The 17,266-nt window shown below is 45.1% G+C and overlaps 1 protein-coding gene across 2 annotated transcripts in view; it reads right to left on the minus strand.

Moving 5' to 3' along the window:
• SLC16A1 (solute carrier family 16 member 1) overlaps nt 1–4,631 on the minus strand; it is a 52,863-nt gene extending 48,232 nt beyond the window's left edge. Inside the window, exon 1 of one of the 2 annotated variants that reach the window (XM_066626530.1) lies at nt 4,540–4,631. The gene's annotated coding sequence lies outside the window, so the exon portion shown is untranslated. Of the gene's footprint in view, nt 1–4,417; nt 4,506–4,539 lie in introns of those variants that run through there. The other variant, XM_066626531.1, reaches the window with a different exon arrangement.
• Between the last annotated feature and the right edge of the window lie 12,635 nt (nt 4,632–17,266).

Here is a 17,266-nt window from a genome sequence, read left to right on the forward strand (position 1 = left end):
TTTGTTGGAGACCGCACTGGCCCGACACAACTGCTTTCAGCATAAGGGCGACTGTTTGACCTCTCGTGTGAGCTGTGGGATGAGGGCTCCCTCCACTGCTTGCTGTTTCACGTCTGTGACGCAGCAGTGGCAGTGAAGGAAAAGCTGGCCTTGCTTTGTGCCAGGCCTTTTATAGGCCTTGAACTATTGCAAGACCTTCATTCATTCATATGTTCATCTTTAATATATTCATTTAAGTAAATTTATTCAAATTTTAAATGTAAATTAATTCTTCCCCCCCCCCGCCCCAACACATTGTCAGAGAGATGATATGGCCCTCCTGCCAAAAACTTTGGACACCCCTGCTTTAGGACAATACATAGTTGTGGATTTTGTTTCTTAAGAGTTGGACACACAAAGATAGTTTATCACATCAATGGTTCATTTACAGCATAATTCTAATCATGCTTACTCATAAGTAAATCCCACCATGTTCAGTGAGGTTTACTCCTAGGTAAATATGCATAGGACTAGTAGACTAGGGCTGCAATCCTATCTCCTCCAATTACCATAGATTCACCTTTCCAAAATACCCAGCAAAAATCTTTCCACTCCACATATCCAAGATCCTTATAAATGGAAACCTGTAAAGTGGACTCTAGTCCATGAAAGTTTATTCCACAATAAGATTATTAGTTTTAATGTGTCACAAGCTGTCACACAGCTATTCAGTAGATTACAATTACAATATTTATATACAATCTCTCAATAGAGACTGTCCCACCATTCCTTATGGGATTTTGTTTCCTATTCATTTTACACAGACATGCCCATTTACCACAGATGTTCCAGTAGGGTCTTCTACAAATTTTCTTGGGTGAGAAGTTGGCTTCTCCTTGCTTAATCACCAGGATTCCAGACCAGCTTGCTTCTTCCTTTAGCATACAACTACGCCGTGTTTTTTTTTTTTTTGGGGGGGGGGGGGGAAGTAAGTAAGAGTAGACAGTTAAAAATGACGTTGCATTTTGTGCAATTGTAAGAAAACTTTAAAAAAATCTGATGCCACAATCCTGAGAAGGAAACTTATGTATATTTAAGATGTATGCAAATGTGTGTCAAGGCACCATGGGTCAAAAACTGAAGTGAAAAAAGTATATGGCAAAGTACACTGGTACAGGCACACCTTTATTTGTACAGAACTTAAACGGCAAACCCAAGGAGTTTCAGGCACTCTGTCAGGATGCAAAAGCTTTATAGAAATGCCAACTGCAGATAAAGGAGGTAAATCAGAAACAGTTTCCTAAAACAAGGAGGTTACTGAAGAGATACTGGTGATGCTAACCCAGATCAACACACCTAGTGACAAGACACAAGGACACAAATCTTACTGATGCAACACAGCCTCAATTCTACCTTGACCTACCTCAATTTCCTTTTACAGCATGAGTCACTACTGAAAGTTATTCCTGACCAGTACAAGATTGCAAGCTGCATTATGGTTACAACTTACGATGAAGACCAAAATGCTCCTTGGCTAGAGTACAGTCACAGACCAGAGGTTAGAAAACTGCTCCCTCCTTTTCACTGACATTCATTTTTCCACAAAAGGTTCTGTCTGCTACAGCAGAATGTAAAATATAGCTCTTAAATGGTTTAAAAGAATAACTAAAGGTTTAAAAAAAAACAACCAAGCATACAATTTGAAGTAACAGTTTAAAAAGTAGACTCTTCTTCCCTCTACTAACAGCCAGCTTAAAAACTAATAGGCCAATACAATGGTTCTCAAACTTTTAGCACTGGGACGCACTTTGTAGAATGAGAATCTGTCAGGGTCCACCGGAACTGATGTCATGATCAGAAGTTACATCATCAAGCAAGAACATTTTTAACAATCATACCTACAAGTTCCCAGGAGTAAGTCCCATTTATTATCATTGTTAAAACATATGCAGAGTAGCCTGTTAAAAGTACAGATCCTTAACATTTCCCCAATGCACTCACATGCCATGGGAGCATCAAGTCTAATATAGTAAAAATTAAATATTTAAATGAATGGGGACCCGGCTGAAATTGGCTCACAACCCTCCTAGTGGGTCCCAACCCACAGTTTGAGAATCGCTGGGCTAAGCATATTGCTATTCCATACTGCAGTACTTAACAGAATAAAAAAAACTTAACAGAATAGACACAGAAAGCATCATGGACTGACTCACAGTGAGGCAGAAAAGAATCACCATCAAATCCTTAGATACAACCAGTGACAGCACACTAGATGACAAGCAATTATCCTGTTGAACTAGCAATGCCTTTAATACAAAGACTACTGAAATTCCAGAACTACAAGATGAAGCCTATGGTTTACAAGCAATTCATTTTCTTCGATGCTATCACAGATGTCTGCATACTTGTAAGATTTTGCCCTTCCAGCTCTTTTTCTGTTGCTACATCACACACTGGAGATTTACTGCTCCATCATTAAAGAAGCAGGTTTGAAGAACTCACTTTGGGAAATAAACACTTCTGAGTTAATAGCGATAGAAAATAATACATGCAATACCAGTCACATTTGATAGCATGAAACTTCCAATCGAAAAAATTGTAAAGAGGCAGAACAGTCTGAAAACAATCCCCACCATTTGGAAATATACTGTACACCAAAATAACCAAGAAATCTTGCAGTTAATATACTGACATGACAGTGACAGACTGAAATTGAAAATGCAAAAGGGACTACTACAATTGTAACTAAATGATCTCTTCTCTGCCATTCTTCTGCAGCAAGCTAAATATTAGTTCAACCAGCTTGCTAGTTCAGCAGGCTAATTATTAGTTACAGAATAAAAGATAATAATGAAAAAGTACAGTAAGAAAGGTAAAGTTCATCCAGGAGGAGAACCTTCTCCTCAGCCAAAGTCTAAAGTGTTTTCTTTTGAAATACTTAGGAACTCGAAAGCAACAAGCATGGCTTTGCTCTCCAATGTTTCATGTCCTCTTCCTGGTATCATGGGTGAGAACAGCATTGGTTATGCATGTCTATTCAGAGGTAAACCCCATTTAGTTCAATGGGACTCCCAGATGTGCATGCAGGATGAGGCTGCAATCCTACACACACTTGCTACGCCCCCATGAACACAAAGGAGTCTGCTTTGAGTTTATGCATGGTTTATACCGTAAAGCAACATTTGATCAATCGCTAGGACAGCACTGGCAAGGTGCCCATAAACCTGTTGAATACTTTTTAATCTCATTCATACACACAGCATCTCTCACAAGCAGTGTCTCTCACAAGCATACTTGTATTCAGGAACCCACTGGCTCTACATTTGAAGCCAAGTCACAAGTTTATCACTTGATGGCTTCACGAGTGTGCAAAAGCCATCACATACACCCCACAAGCAGAACTTTCATGTCGCATGACCAAAAACGCAACCTTTTTCCAGGTAGCTCAACTGAGCTATGAATCAAATGAGGATGAGGATGAATCGAATCAAATGAGGATGATACTTTCAGCGACAAACAAGCACATGGGAATCAACTGACAGAGCCGAATCCTTTGCCTGTGTACTCAGAAGTAAGTCCTATTATAGTCCCTTACTCTCAGAAATGTGTGGATAGGATTGGAGCCACAGGATCTAACAGAACAGAACTTCACTCGTAAGCATTCACAGAAATCAGGAACACAAAAAAGGACCTTAATTTTTATTTGATTTTCTCTGTAAACCACTTTATGAACTTTTCATTGAAAAGCAGTATATAAAAGCTGTTCACAATAATAAAAATTAACAATAATAATAAATAATTGTCATTCTGGGGAGAAATGACCAAGCTAGGCACTGCAAACCAGACACCATCCCTTATCTTTCTCACTCACAAGCCACAGGCACAACCTACACACCCCCAACACACACACCACATCAGAGAGGTATTCATTAAAACCCCTTCCCCCCGCCCCCGCCCCCGCCCCCGCCCCCAAACTCCACCTAGTGAGTTTAAGCATTGAAGGCAACATATGCCCACCTTCCCAGCAAGCAGCAGAGAGAGTGAGGGCACAATCCTGTGCAGGTCTACTCACAAGCAAGTCCCATTGTGTTCAACGGGGCTTACACCCAGGAAAGTGCGGCTAGGACTGCAGCAGCCTGACCTCCCCCCCAAATGGCAAGAGAGCGCCTCAAGCTTTTCCCACGGCCAGGGCGGGGGACGGATGGATGGCCTGCCCAGCTCGGGCCCTCAGCCTGCCCACGAGGTCTGTCCTCCTCCATGGACCCCAAGGCAGCCCCTCGCCTCAGGGCCCGGGACCCTCCCCGGCGCCGAGCCCCGCCAGCCCCTCCAGTGCCCCCCCCCGACCACGTTCCCCTCAGCGCTCCATCCCGGGGCAGGCGACCGAGTGAGAGAGGCAGCCCCACATGGCCCCCTCAGCGGTCCCAGCGCCTCGCCATACCAGCCACGTGGAGCGGCGGCGGCTCCTCCACCGAGTCTGCTGAGGGAGCGCTCCCCCCGCCGAGCGCGAGCCCAACGGTCACTCGCGCCTGTCTCTCTCTCTCCTTCCCCCCCCCCCTTTACCTGCTTCGTTCCCCTTCCACAGACTCCTCGACTCGCGCCGCTGCCGCCCCTCGCGCGCTATAACTGTCCCAGCGGGGAGGAGCTGGGGGCGGGGCGGGTCGCTGCGCTGCGCTGGACCAGCCGCCTGCCCGAGGAGAGGAGGCCGCCCCGTTGGAGAGAGAGGCGCCTTTGTGGGAAAGGGGCTGAGGAGATGGGGTTTCCCGCACGTAGGCAGAGGACGCCTGTGGAGGCGGCACCAGGAGGAGAGAGGGTGGGGGTCGCACGGAGGGGGCGGAGGCCAGGCTGCTGCCACAAGGGGGGGAATATATTCCCCAGGGCTGCTGCTGGATGCTCCTTATGTATGTACACTGCTCTCTTTCCGACCGAAAAGTGACTTTCCTTCAAGTTGCCTCACAGGTCCAGGGACATCGGAGGGTGGGAGGCAGGTGAGGCAGAGCCTCCCCTCTGGAGCCCTTTGAAAAGTGCCGCCGCCGCCGCTGTGTGAGACGCCCAAGCACCCACAACCCACTCGCTCCAGTGGGTGGGAAGGCAAGTGAGGCAGAGCTTCCCCACCAGAGTCCTTGGAAAAGCACCACCACCATGTGGGGCACCGAAGCACTCACAACACATGCGCTCTGTGTTCCGCTCCAGTGGGGAGGCAGGTGAGACAGAGCCTCCCCACCAGAGTTCCTTCAAAAGTGCCGCCACCGTGTAAGGCGCCCAAGCACCCACAACCCATGCACTCCAGTGGGTGGGAAGGCAAGTGAGGCAGAGCCTCCCCACCAGAATCCTTGGAAAAGCACCGCCACCTTGTGGGGCACCCAGGCATCACAACTCATGCGCTCTGTGTTCCGCTTCAGTGGGGAGGCAGGTGAGGCAGAGCCTCCCCACCAGAGACCTTCGAAAAGTGCTGCTGCCACTAGAGGTACCCAAGCACCCACAACCCATGTGCAGGGACACAGGGTGGGTTGGAGGTAGTTGAGGCAGGTAGTTGAGTTAGTCATTCAGAAAGCATCACTGCCATGTGAGGCACTCAAGCCACCCACAGCCCATACGCAGGGATGTGCAGTGGGTGGGGAGGCAGGTGAGGCAGAGCCTCCCCATGGGAGTCCTTCAGAAAGTATTGCTGCCATGTGAGGTGTCCAAGCACCTACAACCCACATGTTCTGCACATGGGGTGTGGGTGCTTGGGCGCCTCACATGGCAGTGGCACTTTTTGAAGGACTCCCGTGGGGAGGCTCTGCCTCCACCTGCCTCCCCACCCACTGCACGTCCCTGCACCAGTCAAACAAAGGGAAATGAAAAAGGGACTGAAGAGCTGGGAGGCTGTAGCCAAAGCAAGGAGGAAAAGAGGGGCTGGCACAGCTGAAAGCTTGGAGAGGTTCGAGCCCAATCTTATGCATGTTTCCTCCAGAAGTAAGCCTCATTATAGTCAGTGAAACTTACTCCCAGGTAAGTATGGATAGGATTGCAGCCTTCGGACAGTGTTTCTCAAGGTTTGTCCTCCGCCATACCACTTCACATAGTCCAACTGTTCAAAGTACCACCAGAAGTAACTGGTGATGACATCATTGCCAGTTACGAGTTACTAGTTACGAGTTACGAGTTACATACATTTGGGTTGGGAGGCCAGATGTGATGCCACAAACATCAGTAAGAGGCTCAGGGTGGATGGGACAGCTCTTTTGAGTGTGGAAAATCATGCTTTGGAGCCTCCTACTGCTGTTTGTTGTATCACATTCCTGGTGTCGCTGCCGGGTGGCAAGGTCCATGGGTCCTGCGAGTACAACCAGACACCAGCTCAAGTACCACTGGTGGTACCCATACCACTGGTAGAGAAACACTAGTTTAGAATATTCTTGGGAAGCTGCTTCATCCTGAATAGAACCAGCAGCCCATCTAAATCTGAATCACCAACACAAGCTGGCAGTGGCTCTCTAGAGCAGTGTTTCTCAACCAGTGGTATTTGTACCATGGGTGGTACTTGAAGTGGTGTCCAGTGGTACAAACAGGATCCCAAGAACCCTGCCACCTGGCAGCAAGACTAGCAAAGCAACACAACAAGCAGTAGTAAGAAGCTCAGCATGGTGAGCGGAGCTCCAGCATGAGCTTTTTGTGCACTCAAAAAAGCACTTGCATCTGTCCTGGGCCCCTTATTAGGCTCATGTATGTCATGTTGCATCTGGCCTCTCAGTCTGGAAGTACTGGTAATGACATAATTGCCAGTTACTTCTGGTGGTATTTCCAGTAGATGGACCATGCAAAGTGGTACAGTGGGTGACAAATGTTGGGAAACTCTGCTCTAGATTTTCAGACAGGAATCTTTTTTCTGTGTGATGATGAGTTAAGCAGTACAGTTCTGTCAGGGGAAAGTAGGAAGCAAATCACAAGGTACGCTGGTGAAATAACCAGCTCATACTGGCAAGCAACCACATGAACATTGAGTCAGGAATAGGGCCAGAGGCTTATGGCTTCTACCTGCAAACCTCCCAGTGAGTTGATTGAAAGTCAGGGAAGGGGCACCATAGTCTTTCCTTGGCAGTCTACTGTTCATGTATGTAGAAGGATGTATGGAATAGTCTAGGACCAGGTGATATAATCTCAGCATTCCTGCTCCAGCTACCTGTCAATTGGTACCTTCCATATATGGCTAATGTTGGAGAGTTTTTAGCAGCATTCCCGCTCTTGCTACCTGTCAGTTGGTACCTTCCATATATGGCTAACGTTGGAGAGTTTTTAGTGAGTATCACCACAGGTGACAAATTGCTGTATTAGATCTCAGATTCCCCTGGGGGCTGGGGATAAGAATAGGCCCTCAGTTTGGCTGTACTTGTCATAAGAGGCGACTAAACAGCCACCAGGTAGGTGGGACTCAGCTTCCTGTATCTCAGCCTGGGAAGGCAGCTCATCTGAGAGAAGGAAAACTCTGATCCCAAACCTCCACTGCCTTGTGGCTACATCCAGTTATGGAAAAGGTTTCAGGAGTCAACCTTGAAGCAAAATCCAGAGCCAGAGTCCCCGAGGCAGTTAATGGCTGAACACAGTCATGTTCTGGCAACTCCTGCGACGCCGCTGGAACCAACCGTATTGGCCTCTGCCTTTCCATTGGACCATTTCAGTGATGTGGAGAGGGGGGATTTAATGCATGGGAAACAGTCTATCTTCCATATCTACTTTACCCAGGCTTCGCGCACTGGAGAGGACACTCTGTTCCAGAACCAGCATTCAGAGCGCGATACCATAGTCTTCCGAGACTGAAGGATGCCAACAGATCTCAGATCTACAGCCATTCATTTGATTTTGACTTTGCCACTTGGGAAATATAGGTTGCAATCCTAACCACACTTTCCTGAGACTAAGCCCCATTGAACAAAATATGACTTACTTCTGAGGAGACCTGGTTAGGATTGTGCCCATAGTGTTCCGACCAAGTGGTACCCAAAGCATAGTGGCAGCAAAACAAGCTTGCACATAAATCTAATTATATTATATTATATAATATAATATATAATATTATAATATTATATATAATATATATATAATATAATATATGGGCAGGAGGTCTGGTCTAGAGGGTAGAGCCTCCATTTGCCTGAAGATTAACATCCACAAGGTCGCCAGTTCGAGGCCACCGGCACCGTGCGACCTTGAAGCAGCTGGCAAGCTGCAGCTGAGCTGTTCCATCTGCTCGGAGCGTGGGAGGATGGAGGCCAGAATGTTAAACCAGATCAGAGTGTAACACCTTGAATGTGGTGGTTCTTGAAAGAGAGAACCTTCTTTCAATTTGTAAAAATCCCTGCGTGGATTTAATAAGCCTGCCTGTGTAAACCGCCTTGAATAAAGTCTTGAATAAAGACCAAGAAAGGCGGTATACAAATACTGTATATTATTATTATATTATTATTATATTGCCCCCAACTTTTGTAGAATCTCTGTAATCCATTCCATTTGTAGTAAGAAATTCTTTGTAGCAATCATGTTCAGCAAGTTTGTCTCACATGTAGGCATGTAAAAGATTGCAGCCTCTTTCAGTCTAGTTAGCTGTTTGTTTTTTTTAGTGTGAGAGTTTGAGAGCCATGTGAGAACAATGTTCTGCCTTCCAGCAAAATTTTGTGTGCTAAGCTAACAGAATTACACAGGCTTGACTTTGATGCCAGTGGCTTGACTTTCTTTCTAGGCCTTGTAAACTAAACATACATCTCTGTAAGTCTGCTTACAAAGACATATGCTTCCTGCTTAAGAACATAAGAACAGCCCCACTGGATCAGGCCATAGTCCCATCTAGTCCAGCTTCCTGTATCTCACAGCGGCCCACCAAATGCCCCAGGTAGCACACCTGATAACAAGAGACCTGCATCCTGGTGCCCTCCCTTGCATCTGGCATTCTGACATAGCCCATTTCTAAAATCAGGAGGTTGCACATACACATCATGGCTTGTAACCCATAATGGATTTTTCCTCCAGAAACTTATCCAATCCCCTTTTAAAGGCATCCAGGCCAGATGCCGTCACCGCATCCTGCGGCAAGGAGTTCCACAGACTGACCACACACTGAGTGAAGAAATATTTTCTTTCTTCCTGCTTCTCTAGGGTTTATTCATTTTTTCTGTCCTTTTATACAGAAAGTAATCATTTCTGGAAAATTACAGTAGAGATTAATTGGTGATTTTAAATCACCCACATGTGTCCAAGGTACACAATATTTAGCCTTTTGAAACCCTGTTAGGAATCTACCAGCTGTTGTCAAACCTAATTATGGGATCTGCATGCACCTGTAATAGTCCAAATTAATACATATGTCTCAGAATGCTGGGCTCAGAGAACAAACTGAAAGAATGTATTGGTGTTTCCTCATTTTTTAAAAATAAATTAGCAGTGGTGATCTGCAGACAAGATTTTTCTAAGTTTCATGAAGTGACTCAAATGCAAACAATTGTTCATGGGCTACCTCTAGCAATTTCTAAATATGTAATGGTTTTCAGAAGTTGTAAGCAAATTCCTTGAGTGTGCATTCTGAATTTTAAAATAACAGTGAGGAGGTGGGTAAGTGTCAGTTTCAACAGTTTCCACAAATTCTAGGGTATCTGACAGTCTCCTCCTATTTCTCAGTGCAAGCTGACTACGATGTGAAAGAAAGAAAGAAAGAAAGAAAGAAAGAAAGAAAGAAAGAAAGAAAGAAAGAAAGAAAGAAAGAAAGAAAGAAAGAAAGAAAATTATACAATGGTAATAATAAGTATTATGTCTAGTAGCACAGCTGCTGCCCAGATCCTGCCAACCAAGCTTTGCCAGACAGTCAGCAACCCCCCACTGCACAGCTGCTGAGCCCATTGCTGGGGTAACCTGAGTGACCAAGAAGAATACTGCCAGCAAACATGCTGTCAACACCACAGCCACCCAGTAAGCCACAATCAGAACCTGTGACTACTTGTGCATCTCCTGAGGCTTCTAGAGCAGGCTTCTTGGTTGCTTGGGCAACAAGAAGACTGGGGGGGGCAGGTTCTGGGTTGGAAAGGAGATGGGGCTGCACATGCCCATAAAGTGAGCTCTAGTACGTATAAAAACTTCTATCAGCCAGAGATAAGGTTGTAGTGGCAGGATGGAAGCCTGAGGACTCTGTCCCTAAAGCCACTGGGAGAGAGAGTAACTGGAAGAGTGTGTGAGCTATTTATTTCCAAGGGAATTTTAGAGAATTTTCTGTCATTACCCTGTATGTAAAAATCACTCCTACATATGTGTGAACATTCCAAAAAGACAAATTGATTTGATCTGAAATTGATGTGTAGCACGATCTCTGTGTCACCATTCACATTTTACCACATATCTGCACCTCTTGTGTTTCATTCTAATATGCTGCTGAACTGCCAAGAGACAGATTGCTAAAACTGTCTATAACTGGGTATGTTGACAGTTTAGTATGTACATTCTCCTAATGCTAGTAAATAAATGCAATTGCCAAAAAGGAAATATTCTTATAAGCTATACAATTGATCATTACAGATGTGTGATGTTCTGTTTATCACAGCTTCAGAAAAACAAAGCATGGGAGAGAGAATAACTACCAAACCAGTACAAGGCTGAAAGCCTGCATCCACTTACTTTGGAGTGAACATTAATATAATTGTGATAGGTCAGTGTAGATATATCCTGAGCCTATCAGACAAAACCAGAGATGGCCTCTGCCTCCCTGCTGCCTGAATCTCCCCCAATTTTACCACCCTGACATTATGTTGTGGGCAGGGGGTCATGTGTGAACATGGACACCCCTGATGCATAATGAGAGGGAAGGGAGGTACACCCATGCCTGCCGCCTCTCTTCTTTTGAGTGCCTTTCAGGGTGCATGCAGCAAGGTGCTCCATGCACTGAAATCATTAAACAGATGCTAGAAAGGGAAATGCTGGAGGGGGCACTACTTTACAGACATAGGATGACCAGGTCCAGAAGGAGGACAGGGCTGTTCTTTCAAGCTCAGAAAAGAGAACTCTTAGCCAAGCCTTGTACAGCTGTACAACACAGCCTCACAAGGTGCACAGAGAGCCAGTGACCACTGTAGCAACCTGTTCTCACTTCTTACTCTCTACACAGGTGCAGGGAGATCTGTCTTTTGTTGGAGCATTCTGGCTTCTCCCAATGTACCAGAGTGGTGCACCCTTCCACTATGGGGTGCCAACATCACTAGTGTCTTCTCTTGGAGAGAAGAAGCATATACTGTATACAGTATTTCAAAAACACATAGGCCTCAAGTTCTCTGTTACAACAATACTTGTCTGGAAGAAAGGGCCCTTTTTCCAAGGGAGGAACAGGGACAAACATGGCAAGTCACAGCTGAACACACGTGGGAGACAATGTTGCTTGCTCCTAGCATAGAATTCTGGGGTGTGAGCCAGGTTTGAGCCTAGTTAAGGGGGAATTGTAGAATTGAAGTTAAGTTCACCATTTACATTACGGGTCAGCACCAGACATGTGAGAGAGAGAAAGAGAGGGCAGGCAGGAGTACAGCTCACACAGCAGCATGCTCTACCACACAGCCACAAATAAGATGAGCACATCATGGGGTGTCATCCAGCCACCAGTCCACAGCCTAGTGTGGGCTGTAGGATTGAGAGCTGCACAAAGAGTTCAGTGGATCAGTACAAGTCTTCATGCAAGAGGTCCAAGGTTGAGACCCTGATAGGCTCTTTCATAGGGAAAGGCTCCTGAGAGTGTGCCATGTCAGAACCAATTGGGGGGAGTACTGCATGGACCAGTTAATGTTTTGGTCCACCCCCCTCCTGCCAACCCTTATGACCATTCTACCTTCTTCCCTTTAACTGTTGGGCTGGTTACTGGGCTTTCTTCTCAGTCCTCCTCCCACCAATTGCCTGATTTATCATAGCAGCAGTAATTGTTCTAAACATGTTAACCTGAAAGAATTGCATTTGCTTCCCTTCTTTACCTCCACCTCAATTCTCTTCCCTCTGCTTTTTCCTTTGTATCAGTGTCTATGTTGTATGTCCCTTAGTGCAGACTTGTCTTTTTTTTTCCCCCTTTTACTCTATGTAAAGTATCAAAATCATCATCAGGGCCACCACCTACATCCTGCTCTGAAGACACTGCTGTTAGCTGTTGAGGGAAGAATGGTTAGTCAAGACAGTTTAGCAAAGACATTGTTAACAGTATGGAAGAGGGAAGAAAGAATGTGGAACAGTAAGATATTGCCACAATCTGAAGGCTACTTCAAGTAGGATTTCTTAACATTCTGAGGGCCCAATCTAACTCTCTAACACCAGTGCAGCCGCAATACAGCCCTGAGATAAGAGAACAAACATTCCCTTACCTTGAGGAGACCTCCAAGGACAGAACCCCCCACTGCAAGATGTCACACATGCCCCATTGGTCCAGCTGCAACTGTACTGGAAAGCTGGATAGGATTGGGCCCTCAGTGTGTAAAGTACTTCATGTATAATCCAAATGAAATCCTTGCAACAAACCTTACAGGAACATGTGTATTATTATCTCTTTATTGCAGCTGAAGTTAAGAAGGAGCAGTTTGCCTGAAGCAATTGACTAAATACATGACAGAGATGGCAGACTGGGAAAGACCAGATTTGCTGCTCAGTCTCTTAGCCACAACACTATGCCATCTCAAAAGTAGCACATTTTCCTGACACAGATTGGCTATGGCTTGCTACAACATCTTCTGCCCACTGTATACACTGTGATCAAATAGAGGTGTGTACAATTATCATATAAAAATTTCTTTGGTATAGGAAAAGCATTATGTTTGCAGTGGCATTAAGGAGGTTAAAGCATTATAATTTTTCATAAAAATATACAGCATAAAAATATTTTTGAGATGGTTATAATGATTGTCAAAGGCTATTTGTCAAGTGCTCTCTACATCTATGATTCACCTGTCAGCGCACGCTGAAATTAGTCTAGGCAGACTCATTTTGCTTTTTTCAAGGCATAAATGTTTAATACCTAGTAATTTATTCAAGATGAGAGAGAAACAGGGAACAAATCCACTACACCATTGACACTGAACAGATGGGACATGGATCTTCTGCCACATCAAAGGGAAAAGTCATTCCCACAGCAGGCAAGATCATTCAAGGGGCATGTCATAAATGCTAAGGCACCAAATGACACTGAAAAGTAAAAGCAAGACCCTGAACAATAATACACTTTGAGCACAATTCTATCCTCCTCCCCCCCCCCCACACACACACAGCAGATGCAGATGCACCAAAACCAAGCATGCTATATTGTTGGGGGGGGGGGGGGATAAGAGGCTTTGGTGGAGAAAGGGGAATTGTTTCCCCTTACCCCTCCATATGCCTACCACTTCACAATGGGTCTCTGTGGACCTGTGCCAGCTCAGTAGCTAGCACAAGTTCAAGGAGAAGAAAGGGGCAGGGAGGCTACAGAAAGAGGGGATAAGTTTTGGTGTGTGCCATCACCACAGGATTCACCCCCTCCTACAGCCTCCCCGCTCCCATTTCTCCCCTCCCGATCCACCATCCACCATTGCCTTACCTGGTTTGGGAGACATGGCAGGAACCAGCAACAGACAGAGCACTGCTACCTTTTGCAGCAGTACTCCCAAAAAGGCCACTGAGGGAGCACTAGGTGCTCCATCAGCAGCCATTGATTGATTTTCCTCTGACAGAACAGATGCCCAAGGCAGCTTACAATATTAATTGTAATATTAATATTATATTACAACCTTCTGCTGTCATAAATCCTTCCCCCTGATGGTCCACTATTATTATCCAGTTTTTGAATGACACCAAACATAGACATAATAACTAGTGGATTGTCCAGGGGTTTTTTTTTTCCCCCTAATGTGTTTTAAAATACGTTTAAGCAATGTCTAAAACAAACAGTACTCAACAATTTGTATTTTGCTTTATCATTTGTATTTTGTGCAAAATGAAAAAAAAACACCTCATAGCTTCATTACACCATTTTGTCAGGTCAATGCAACCTTAGTAAGGGCCTGATCCAGATCTTTGTGTGCCAGCTTACTGCCAGCACATGCTGTCACATACATGCAGTAAGGCACATTTTTGAGCCGTAATGTGTACTTGTCGTAAGAGGCAACTAAACAGCCACCGAGTAGATGGGACTCGTCAGCCTGGGAAGGCAGCTCATCTGAGAGAAGGAAAACTCTGATCCCAAACCTCCACTGCCTTGTGGCTACATCCAGTTATGGAAAAGGCTTCAGGAGTCAACCTCGAGGCAAAATCCGGAGCCGGAGTCCCTGAGGCAGTTCATGGCTGAACACAGTCACGTTCTGGCAACTCCTGCGACGCTGCTGGAACCAACCGTATTGGCTTCTGCCTTTCCATTGGACCATTTCAGCGACGTGGAGAGGGGGGATTTGCTGCATGGGTAACAGCCTATCCTCCATACCTACTTTACCCAGGCTTCGCACACTGGAGAGGACACTCTGTTCCAGAACCACCATTCAGAGTGTGACACCATAGTCTTCCGAGACTGAAGGATGCCAACTGTGGGCACAGTGCTGGAGCTAGCCGGTCTGTGACCTGGCGCTCTGTGGAATGTGCCTAGCAGCAGAGAAGTGAGACAGGGTGGTGGGGAGGTGGCATTCCGGGGTGGGTGGACGGAAGGTGTAGTGTGGGAGGGAGCAGAGCAGGAGGAGGGCAGGAACAACGGAGCTCAACTCCACTGAATCTGGAGCCCCATGTTGGGCTGCATGGCCAGATCGGGACTCCTTGATCCTGATGCTCAGGATGCCGCAGTAGCCATTTTGGCACTGTGGCAGCCTTGCGCACCAGGCAGCTTAGAATTGGGCTGCCCAGCTGCAATCCTATACAGACTTCCCTGGGAGTAAATCCCCATAGAAGAAATGTTTTCTGTACAGGAAAGCATAATGTTTGTAGTGTCTAAAGCATTATGTGATTAAAAAAAAAAATCCAGCATAAAGTATATTTTTGAGATACTTCAAATTTTTTCCTTACTTTTGGGCAGACATGCATAGGACTGTGCTGAGAATTTACCTGAAATGATATATGACTGCGATTAGGAGCTGGCACAGCCACTGAAAAGTTTGGATGGCTTACAAGATAGCTGCACCGTTGAGAAAGGGCAAGCAACACTCATATCTTTCACTCTCACTTGGCTCATTCTGCTAGTTCTGGAAATGACATTTCATTGGCTCAGTAATTTGATGGCATATTCTCATGTTCTAGAGCAGTGTTTCCCAAACTGTGGGTTAGAACCCACCAGTGGGTCGCAAGCTGATTTTTGGTCCCAAAAAGTCTCTGAAATTTTTTTTTTTTTTAAATTTGCAAGCACGCTTGCCTGGTTTACACAAGAAAATTGCAGCAGTGGGCAATCCAGATGGAAAGACTACTCTTGTGGCTGTATGAGATCATCTTCATTCCCTCCAATTAAAATGTTATAATTTCCAATTTGTAAGGATTTGTTTCCAATATGTAAAGTCTCTAGCAGCTTTGGGAGCAGAGGACCCTATTAATTAATTTATTAATTATTAATAAACAAAAATATTATTTCTTTCTTTTTTTGTCTAGTAAAACTAGGTGGGTCCCGATAGAGTGTCATTTTTAAAAGGGGGTCCTGGTGCTGAAACTTTTGGGAACCACTGATCTAGAGTTTTCAGGCTGCCCAAGTCACAGTCAGAAGGTCTCATCCATTTGGAAGATAGGAATCCTCAAGGTGACTGCTGGGTTGTTCAGATAGTTGAATTAGCTTTATCAAAAATGTCATTGTTGAAGAAGATAAGGAATTCTCTTCTAGGTTTCTGGTACCAAATTATATCCTATTTTGACTCACATTAATATTTCACTTGTATTAAAATTACAAACGTGAGTTTGCAGAAAGCAATCAACTCAATGGTATTGACTTCCATGATGTTGCCATTTTTTTATGCGTTACATAAACTGGATTCCCCTCTGAAACAGGAAGCATTTTCTTGACCAAAAAACATATACATACCTTTCAGCTCAACAGCATCTTTACCTATTAACCTGAAGATGTTGTGGAACACAAGTCCTCAACTAACTAGCTGAAAGAATAGCTTTACAGGTCCAGCTTCATGGTGCCTTTACCCAAACATACCATTTTTCCCCCCAAGACGTATCTTTGATCAGTTCATGACTAAGACAGTTTGATGTTTTTTTTCCCCACAACAAAAGCAAAACAGCTAGAATAATCTCTCTCTGGCAAACATTATCCCCAGTCAGAGTAAACTTTGATTATACAGACAATAGAATCTCATGTGTTTGATAAAAACACAAAAACAAAACCTCTTAACTTCAGTTTCTTTAAGATTTCACTTTAAGGTCACACAGAGGTGACCCAATTCAAGAGATCACAGGCCTTTGCAATCAAATATAATATGAATATAGGACAAAAGTGTATAAATCTAGATCTACACTCTACAGCCCTTAGTACAGCTACTTTACATTTTATTTGTTTGCTTATTGCTTTCTTGCTAACAGTCAGTTCCTATAAATAGTGATGAATTAGAATGGGAAGGAGAGAAGATAGGAGTGAACTTAATCCAGTGACGCAGGTGAGCGAGTGAGGGTCTGAACTCTTTCCTGAACCACACTAACAATGATATATTGATGCTCCAGAGTCCAGACTGAGGCTGCAATCCAATATATTCTTACAATAGCCTAATCCTATTGGGCTGCCGGCTGGCTGCGTTCCACCAGCACTGACTGCTGTAAAGCAGTTTCAAAAGGCGCTCTGGCAGCACACAGAGTAGTACACTACAGGAACACCAGCAGGAAGGCCGATGCCTTCCTGCATGTGTCAGTGGAACCACAAAGACCTGATTAGACAGGTAAGAAGGATGGAGATGTGGAAAATGGAATGACACCCAACTCTATCTCTCCTTACCATCCTGCTCTGAGGAAGCTGTGGATGTCCCACGGGTGTTGTCTGAATGCTATTAGGGACTGGATAAAAGCCAATAAAACTAAATCCTGAAAAGATTGAGGTTCTCCAGGTCAAGAAATCCTCAATGCAGGTACTGAATCATCTGCCCACATTGAACGGGGTTGTACTCCCAGCTTAAGCTGGTGCGCCAACTGAGACCATACTTGAGCTGTTTGGGCCTGGCTACGGTGACCCACACTTTAGTAACTTCAAGGCTGGATTACCGCAGTGAGCTCTATGCTGGGCTACCATCTAAAACAGTTTGGAAACTGCAATTATTGCAGAAGGAGGCAGCCTGAGTGTTTACGAGGACCAGGCGTTCTGACTTGGCTGGAC

This window comes from Tiliqua scincoides, chromosome 4, assembly GCF_035046505.1.
Source record: "Tiliqua scincoides isolate rTilSci1 chromosome 4, rTilSci1.hap2, whole genome shotgun sequence".
Taxonomy (NCBI): domain Eukaryota; kingdom Metazoa; phylum Chordata; class Lepidosauria; order Squamata; family Scincidae; genus Tiliqua; species Tiliqua scincoides.